Here is a 10,086-nt window from a genome sequence, read left to right as displayed (position 1 = left end):
GGACCATTGCATCAGGGAAGATTGATCATTAAAGGTTTAAAGGCCAGTCATGAATGGCAGAGGCAAGGGACAGTGACAATGCCCTATCAAGCAGGACAATGCCCTAGAGACTGACCATATATACATATGATCAGCGCTCAAGCCTCCTCTCCATCCAAGCTAGGAGTAAGGAGGGTTAGGCAATGGCTGCTAACGACCTAGCAGATAGACCTATAGGCTACCCCCCCCTTACCATCCTTAACTAACAAGGATGGTGAGGTTGCAGTGACCAATGGAACTAACAAGTTTGAGCAGGACTCGAGCCCCAGTCTGGCGATCACCAGGCAAAGACGTTACCAACAGGCCACCACAACCCTGGCGAATCCACTACAACGTCAAATCCTCATCTGATTTTTCCAACATGAGGAAAGTAATGCAAGTTCAAGATTGGACTACAAAACTTACCAAGCGCCATACTTGGAGAAAATTATCGATCCATTAACTACAGCTAACTATTCTGGACTTTTGAGACATTGTATGCTAGAAAGTTCTTTAAATAATCTAGGCAACCTTGTCCATAGCATAAATATAGATTATGAATTCACGTATTTTTATAAAACAAACGATCAAATAAGACGCATGAGAGAACTGAATAGTTCACCATACCGTGACAGCGAATAACGTAAAATGTGCAATTTTTGTTGTGTCTGCCTGAAAGATAAACTCAACATTATAAGTGAAGCATTAAATTTAATGTGACCTGACCTATTACATAGAGATCACTGATGGTGTTGAGTGTAACAATCCGGAGACTTGATAGAAGTTCGCATTTCGGTGTTCCTGACGGCATCCAGTTGAATCCCTTGCAGCCATATGCTATAAACCAAAGGAATTGAGTCCATTAGTAGAGTTACGCTCTCTCTCTCTCTCTCTCTCTCTCTCTCTCTCTCTCTCTCTCTCTCTCTCTCTCTCTCTCTCTCTCTCTCTCCTAATGTCATGTACTAATCATGATTAAATCCTTTAGTTTATTGTTTAATTATTTTGCATTAAAATTCATGAAGAACTGTTACTTGAAAACTCACCTGAAGAACAAGCTCCAGCGCATAATAATCTTGATGTTGCAGCCAAAGACACTGCCAACACCTCAGAGCCCCTCGTGCCTACCTCGCCCAGTTGGTAGAAAATGTCTTTGGCGTTTTCTACTTCCTGAATTAACATCATCATGACTCCCGTCATGGTCAATATCATCGGGAGAATCCTAAATCTTCTAGAAGAATGTCTCCTTAGCAAAATACGGTGCTTGGTCATGTTACTGGACTGATGCCGAACCCTGAAGGGAAGAATCTGTAAATGGCTTTGACACTTTGCAGTGGTAGTGTTTATTCTAACGATTGCAGACTCATTATGCCTTTAATTAAGCTCACCTTAGAGAAGCCCTACCTTGGTTAGTTACTGATAAAGAAAGTATGAGTAGACAGAACCTTACCTTCTTAACAGTTTTGCCGTGAATTTTTAGGAGCTAATATCATATGAAAGAAGAACTGGGAAAATAGCTTCTGTTGAAAAAGAATCTGTTACTTTAAGAATATGTATTATACAGTGTATGGAAACATATACGCTCACGCACACACACGCACACACACCTATATATATATATATATATATATATATATATATATATATATATATATATATATATAATATATATATAAAAGTTTGTAAGCATATGTTTCATTTTTGTATCTATTTATATATATTTATGCATACAGGAACAATAAAATAAGATAGTTTGTTCATGAGAAATAGTTAACAATCTTATTTGTATGAAAAAACTGAAGGCTTTTCTTTTGAAAAACTTTTTACACTTACGTATTTGAAGTGACACTTGACGGTTTTGTTCCCTTAATGGGTTATATTTTCATAACTGGAATCTGTATCAATCCTCCAGAGTATATCTTGAGATATAACACGTCGCAATTTAACTAATATCTGTCTTATTGCATATGAATTTTACGTATATATATATATATATATATATATATATATATATATATATATATATATATACATATATATATATATATATATATATATATATATATATATATATATATATATATATATATATATCTATCTATCTATATATATATATTATACATACATATATATATATATATATATATATATATATATATATATATATATATATACACACACACACATATATATATATATATATATATCTATATATATATATATATATATATATATATATTATATATATATATATATATATATATACATACATATATATATATATATATGTATATATATATATTCCTAATTCTGACCATCCTTTATATTCAGATCCTCCTGGCCAGTACCACCCTGTTCATAATACTAAGTATGCAGCCAGGCCTTCTCCATCATGATGCTCAATACTACGCAGTAATCTAGAATTTTTATTTCAGCCATGACCAAGTTGTGAAATGAACTTCCTAATCGGGTAGTTGAATTAGTAGAACCTCAAAAGTTCAAACTTGCAGCAAATGTTTTTATGTTGAACAGGCTGACACAAGTCCCTTTGTACAGTTTATATATAAAAGATTTGTTTTGATGTTGTTACAGCTCTTAAAATATTTTATTTAAATTTTGCATTTCTTATCATATAGTTTATTTATATTCTTATTTCCTTTCCTCACTGGGCTATTTTTCCCTATTGCTTTCTTTAGGCTTATAGCATATGCTTTTCCAACTAGGATTATAGCTTAGCTAGTGATATATATATATATATATATATATATATATATATATATGTAAATATATATACATTTATATATATATATATATATATATATATATATATACATACATATATTTTCAGTGTAACAGGCAATTTACATAAAGATTTAACAGTGTTAAACAAGTTAAAGTCAAACGGTCATAGAATGATAAGAAGCAAAATTTTTTTGAGATCTAAGGAAAGAGAGAGAAAAGATTAATTTTAAGAAAGAAAATAAATTCTTGTAATAAGATAAGTTTAGTTTAGCAATACAAAATAGGTACTCCCAGCTACATGATGAAATGGTAGCAAGTAAAGAAGAATTGAACAGTAATTTAACAAATTTGTGGAAGAGTTCCGAAACAAGATCAAGGAAAACATTCGGAAAAAAACAAAAACCTAATAAAGAAAAGATTAGAAATGGGAGTAAAATCCAAGAGAGATGAAATAGAATAAGCAGAACTATTCAAAACAATAAATAAACAAAAAACCCAAGATACTAGTCAACAAAATCAGACCAAAATTGAGGAAAAACTAAATAAAGGAAGACGCCTCAAATTGGTGAAAAGAAGATTTGAAACAGGACGCCAACAGATGTTTGCTTTAAAGGATGAAAATGGAAATATCCACAATAGAAATTGAGTGATAAAAAATGCAGAGGTTTTCTATATAATGCTATATAATAGTGATATAAGAAATAACTTCACCAATAAAAATAATGAAACACCTGAACCTGTACCAAAGGTAACAGTAGGAGAAATAAATAAATAATTTAAAAGCATGAAAAGAGGCAAAGCAGCAGGCGAAAATGGCCGAACAATTGATTTGATAATAGACTGAGGAGACTTTACAGTAGTAAAACTGGCTGAACTCGACACCAAATGTATGCAAGAATACTCTAAACCTACAGCTTGGAAAAACTTTATCATTATACGGATTCACAAAAACGGAGACACAAAAGATCTGAAAAATTACCGCCCAATAAGTTTACTCTCCGTAATATATGAAGTATTTGAAAAGATCTTATTAGGCCGAAAAGAAAGACAGCTAGACTTTAATCGACCAAGAGAGCCGGCAGGCTTTAGAAGTGGGTATTCAGCAACTGACCATATACATGTAATTAGCCAGTTAATGGGAAAATATCCAAAGTATGACAAACCACTCCGGAGGGCATTAATAAACTGAGAAAGCTTTTTATTCTGTGAAAATATCAGCTTTAATGAAAGCCTTTCAAAAACAAAGAATAAAAGAATCTTATGTTAAAACACTTGAAGATATCTATACAGGAAGTACAACAATCCTAAAGCTATATAAAGATGGTGAGAAAATTCCGATTGATAAAGGAGTTAGACAGGGATACCTCACCTCTCCTAACTCATTCACAGAATGTGTAGAAGTTTTTAAGAATTTAGATTGTAAAAGTGTAGGAATTAATATTATGGGGAATACATTAACAACTAAAGATATGCAGATTGCATAGCTGTGTAGTGAATCATGAGAGGAATTACAAAAGACGATAGAAAATTTGAATAAAGAAAACAGGATTGTAGGACTGAAAATGAATATGAGTAAAATTATGATAATGTTCAATGAAAAAGCAGAGATAACAAATAAAAGTTATGGATACGCCTATGGAGATGGTTAATGGATATACAAACTTGGGACAGACAGTAAGTGTTTTCCTAAGACGCGAGACCAAAATCAAATAAAAAAGGATAAGCATGGGATGGAGAGAATTCGGTAAACAAAATGAGGTTATGAAAACTGAAATGCCACTTCTCTAAAAAATAGTATTTAATGAGATAGTCCTACCAGTATTAACTTGTGCATCAGAACATTTGGAGCCTTACTAAAACCTTAGAGCATGAGCTATTTACAACTCAAGGAGCTTTAAAAATAATGATGATGGGAATAACACTAAGAAACAGAGAAAGAGCAACATAGATATGAGAGCAAACTAAAGCAGAGGATATTCTAACTTTTATGAACAAGAAATGGACATGGGCAGGACATATAATGAGAATGACAGAAAATTGATGGACATTAAAAATAACAGAAATGGTCCTTAGAGATTGTGAAAGAAGCAGCCGATTGGCGGACTAAGAAAGTTTGCAGTAGTAGGCTGGTACAGGAAAACAATAAACAGACACAAGTCGAAGGACATGTGTGAGGCCTTTGTTCTGCAGTGGACTAGTAACGGCTAATGATGATGATTATGATGATGATATATATATATTGTAATACGTAGAATAGTCGGAGATGGTGGAGAAGGATTGGAATGGATTGGTAATAGGAAAAATTAACCAACTTAGAATATGCTGATGATGCTGTCCTTATTAGCAGAACAACACAGGATTTGCAATGCTTACTTACCAGAATGCCGGAAATATCACACGAGGTTGGGCTTAAAATAAATAGAAGAAAGACAGAGATGATAAGAACGGAGTATGCAATGGAAGATGAAATATCACTGGAAGGAGAAAGGATTAATGACGTAGAATCATTTAAGTATGTAGGAACTATGATCTCCAATACAGGGTCTCTAGAATTAGAGTTTAGTGAAAGATTGAAAAAGCGAATCAGACAATGGCTAGGTTAAGTAAAATTTGGAAACGAAATCGCCTGAAATTACATATAAATATCAGTTTAATGAGATCGGTTTTACTAAATGGACATGAGTCGTGGTATGACAAACAATCTCCAATAGATTTTAAAAATTGAGAACAATGCTCTCAGAAGGATATTGGTAGTTAAATGACAGGATAGGATTAGAAAGGAAACAATAAGAGAGATTACTCTAGTACTCTATGTGGATGAGATCATGATGAGGGGTAGATGGAGATGGTTTGGGCATGCTCTTCGCACTCCCTAAAGAGATTAGTTTACCAAACATTTAGCTGGGCTCCACAAGGCATTAGAACAGTTTGGAGACCCAGTCGTATATGGCTGAGGACTATGAAGCAGATGATGATGATTGGAGAAGTACTGAATTAAAAGCTCACGATAGAGACGACTGGTGAAATCTAACCGAGGTCCTTTGCGTCAACAGCCGTAGGAGGAGATGATGATGATGATGATGATATACATACATGTATATATATATATATATATATATATATATATATATGTGTGTGTGTGTGTATATATATATATATATATATATATATATATATATATATATATATATATATATATATGTGTGTGTGTGTGTGTGTGTATGCGTGTGTGTTTATATATGAAATTACCTCGCTCCTCTCTAAGGTTGTGTCTACACCTTTTAATTCACTTGAAGATTACAGTTTCTATATGTAAATTTTCTTGCTATACGCTTTGCCATTGCTTGCTTCGATCCATTTATGCTTTCCTAATATATAGAACGCACATGAACAGATAATATCCATTTCGAACTAAACTTTCTTATCGTGCAGCCAATTTTCCTATTAAACTTCATGACTTCGTGAGACTGTTCAAAGCGATATCCGTCTTGCCATGGCGTTCATTTACGAAGCAATTAGCTTGAGTTCTCATTTTTTCTGTAAGTGGTGGTCTTTGCATCGCAATATGATCATATGTAAAAAAAAAAATAAAAAAAAATAAACTATATCTGACACTTAGTAAGTTCCTGTCATGATGTGATATTTTCACTAATTCCTGACCACAGTTTCTTTCAATAAAAACAATGGTTCAGAATATTAACATACTACGATATTTAAATTTGTATGCCGTGTCACGTTATTCGCAGTACACTTGATGTTGAAGAAATTTAATGCTAGATTTGGTAGGTAAAATCAAACATTTTGATTTTGAATTGATAATTCTTGATGAAGTTCATTTCAGCTGTTTGAAATCCAGATTCAGAGTCTTAACTCAAATGTCGAGTTTTCCTTCCTCGCTTCACTCGTAGAATTAGCCTCGTTTCAGAACCAGGTACAGTGGGACATTTCCTCCCTTGCTGAATTATCTTCATTCTATAAGTTTTAATGCTGCTTTGGAACTACTTAAATGTACAGTACGTGCAGCTTAACTTCTGTAACCCGGTACTGTAACCTAGTACATTATTTGTCTTTAGATATCTAGATGACCAAAAAAAAAAAAAAAAAAAAAAAAACACCGAAAGATTGTTTATTTCACCAGGGTTGGATACAGTTCAGAGCCGCCGATTCGGTGCCAGCCATTTCAGAGCCAGAATGTATTTTGAGTCTCTCTCTCTCTCTCTCTCTCTCTCCCCAAGAGCAAATGGAGTCTCCGGGGTTGGACTAAAAAGTCTTCGAGACATCCAAAATCCTTGTAACTCTCTCTCTCTCTCTCTCTCTCTCTCTCTCTCTCTCTCTCTCTCTCTCTCTCTCTCTCTCATGGTGACATATTATATGGAAGGATAATTACTTATTTGTTTAACACCAAGTACTTTGAGTAATTAAAGAACCATACAAGTATTTTAGTATTTAACATTTTAATTATTGTAATGTGTACAGTTGTCCGGCGGTTTTAAAAGGAAACGTTCAACGATTTTCTGTTGTCTCGTCGGTTTTATAAACTGAATTTCGTTAACCACGGAGCAAGAAATCAAAAGTCAGAGAGAACGAGTGCAATTCAGCCCCGATGGATTTATATTTGATAAAACAACCAAGACACAAACAAAATTTTCATGTTTTGGAGCTGCTATGATGACGGTAGATGCCCTGCTAGAATTCACATTTTAGAAGAAGTTATAAAACAAAATGAACGGTCACACCCATGCACCATCCGCAGTGGAATTAGAAAAGGCGAAAACGTATGCACGCCAGAGAGGGGGAAAATAAGACTTATGACCTAAAATAAAATAAAATAGAACCCTGGAAAATATGTGTGAAGCTGCTATTGTTCATTTGCTTAATCGGAAAGCAATGTGTAAAGTTATTCGACGCAAAAGGGACACAGCTAACCGTGTTCTTGAAAGACCAAGAATCATTGAAGGTTTACACAATTCTCGAAAATATAAAGTAGCCTATATAAATCATTGTCTGAAACCGAGGAGAAATGTTGTTTGGTGGATCAAGAGATCAAGGACGAGAGAATTTTCATTTTTGGTAGGGAGGCCCCATGGCTACATCATTTAGCAACGTCAGCTATCAGGTATGTTGCTGGAACATTTGCTATTGCACCTCCATTTTTTCATCAAGTATACATCATTTCAGTCAAGAAATTCGATGGTGTCCATCCCATACTATATGATCTCTTGCAGAACAAACAGCGTGCAACATAATGTGAGAAGGCTAGAAACAATTAAGGAGACGATACCATATGCACGGCTTAGTGTCTATAACGGCGATTTTGAGCATTCTCTTTAGACGGCGATGAAAGAATGTCTTCCCGATGTGCAAATCAGAGGGTTTCGCTGTTTTTATTGGTAACGTCCCTGCTTGGTGATCGCCAGACAGGGTTCGAGTCCCAATCAAACGCGTTAGTTCCTTTAGTGGCTAGAACCTCGCCAGCCTTGTGAACTAAGGAGAGGGTGTTTAGGGGAGACTATAGGGGTACCTGCTGAGTCATCAGCAGCCATTGCCTGATCCTCCCTGCTCATGGATTAGATAGAGGGAGGCCTTGGGGCCTGATCATATCTATATTTGGTCAGTCTCTAATCTGGGACATTGTCCTACTTTCTGTGGCAATGTCACTGTCCCTTGCCTTTGCTTTATAGGTCAAAATGATACTAGCTCTTTCCTGTGTCCCAGTTAATAACCTTGAAGTCATATCGATGCTCTGGCACTACACTTACGAGGCGTGAGGTACTATCTCCTCTGCTTAATTGGTAAGACAAACAAACACATTGGAAGAGCAGCACCATTGTTTCGCACAGATATCTGGAACACGTTTCGTCGAACGCTTCAAAGAGAAGAGAGAAAAAAATAACCTCGCTGGAGTGGCTAACAGACGACTGCATGCTGAACTTGGAAGGTTGCATCCAACAATTTGGAATTTCATTGATACGCTAAAACGAGTGCAAAAAGGAATTGATTAATATTACGAAAAACTTAAAGCTGGTCATGAGCTACACCAAAAGTTACTAAAACACCGCTTGTATATTAAAGGTTTTATTGGAACATGGAAATAGAATTAAGTTGGAATGGTTGCAAGCTAATGCGCATACTCTACTAGATTTTTTTTCTGAATTTGTTTATTTTAGACATTTTTAAGTAGTTAATAAGCTATATGTATTTCTATATCGAAATCAAGATGTATAATCTTAATTATTAATAGTATTTCTATTGCCAGAATGCATTTGGTTAAAAACGTCCGTTTAATTTTTAAAATGAACACTAATAATGGTTTCTGCATTTGGTGCTGAAATACCAGAGCTGAATTAGCGGCACTGAAATGGCCCTACCCCATTTCACCAACGGCAGGTTTCAGGACACGTATTACACGTTGCCATTTTTTTCATTCATGAGCACTTTCACCGTATGTCATTCTAGGATGACCTCCTGACCTACTCATATTTATATTGATATTTACTCCGAGTAGTAAAAATATACTGTAGTGTATCCTGTTCTTAATAAACTCTTCCTCTTCTTGTTCCCTCTGGTTATTTCTGTTTCATTTTATACTATAGAGATTAGAAAACGAAATCATGAAGGTAAAAGAAAATAAACTTGTTAATCCAAAGTGAATCTGTTCTAACTGTAGAGGTGCACTTCCTCCAATATCTTCCATATTTACTGCTGAATTATATGGCATACTAACCGCTATTGAGAAAATAGTGTTAAAAGAGAAGGGCAATTTTACCATTTATAGTGATTCAAGAAGTGTTCTTCAAGCTTTAGAAGGTTTTAATTCTAGTAAACCTTTAGTTTTAAAGATTTAGAGTGGCTTGTGATTATTTGCCTAAAAGGTATAACAGTTCGATTTTGCTGGGTTATGGCACGCGTAGGTGTGTCTGGAAATGAAGAGGCAGATTCACTGGCAAAGAGTGCTGCTGCCGAGTTGCTACCAAGAAGGTATTTTACTTATAGCAATTGGCAGCATCATTGGAATAGTTTAACCCAAAATGAGATGAGAGAAATTGCGATTGTTATATCCCCTTGGAGATATACTGGGATGCTCCGAAAATGGGAGACTACTCTTTGTCGTCTCCACATTGGTCGTACTTGGATGACATGAGTTTTTGCTGGCTGACCAACACCAACCATATTGCGACGACTGTTTAATACCCTTGACGGCGAGGCATTTGTTGACTGAATGCCCCACTTATAGCACAGAAAGAAATAGATATCTGTTTGAGGCTCGAGGTGAAGATGACAGGATCAGCCTTGCCAAGATCCTTGGACATGTGTCGTACAATGCTAGTG

This window comes from Palaemon carinicauda, chromosome 3 (genome assembly GCF_036898095.1).
Source record: "Palaemon carinicauda isolate YSFRI2023 chromosome 3, ASM3689809v2, whole genome shotgun sequence".
Lineage (NCBI taxonomy): Eukaryota > Metazoa > Arthropoda > Malacostraca > Decapoda > Palaemonidae > Palaemon > Palaemon carinicauda.
This window is presented reverse-complemented; position numbering follows the sequence as displayed.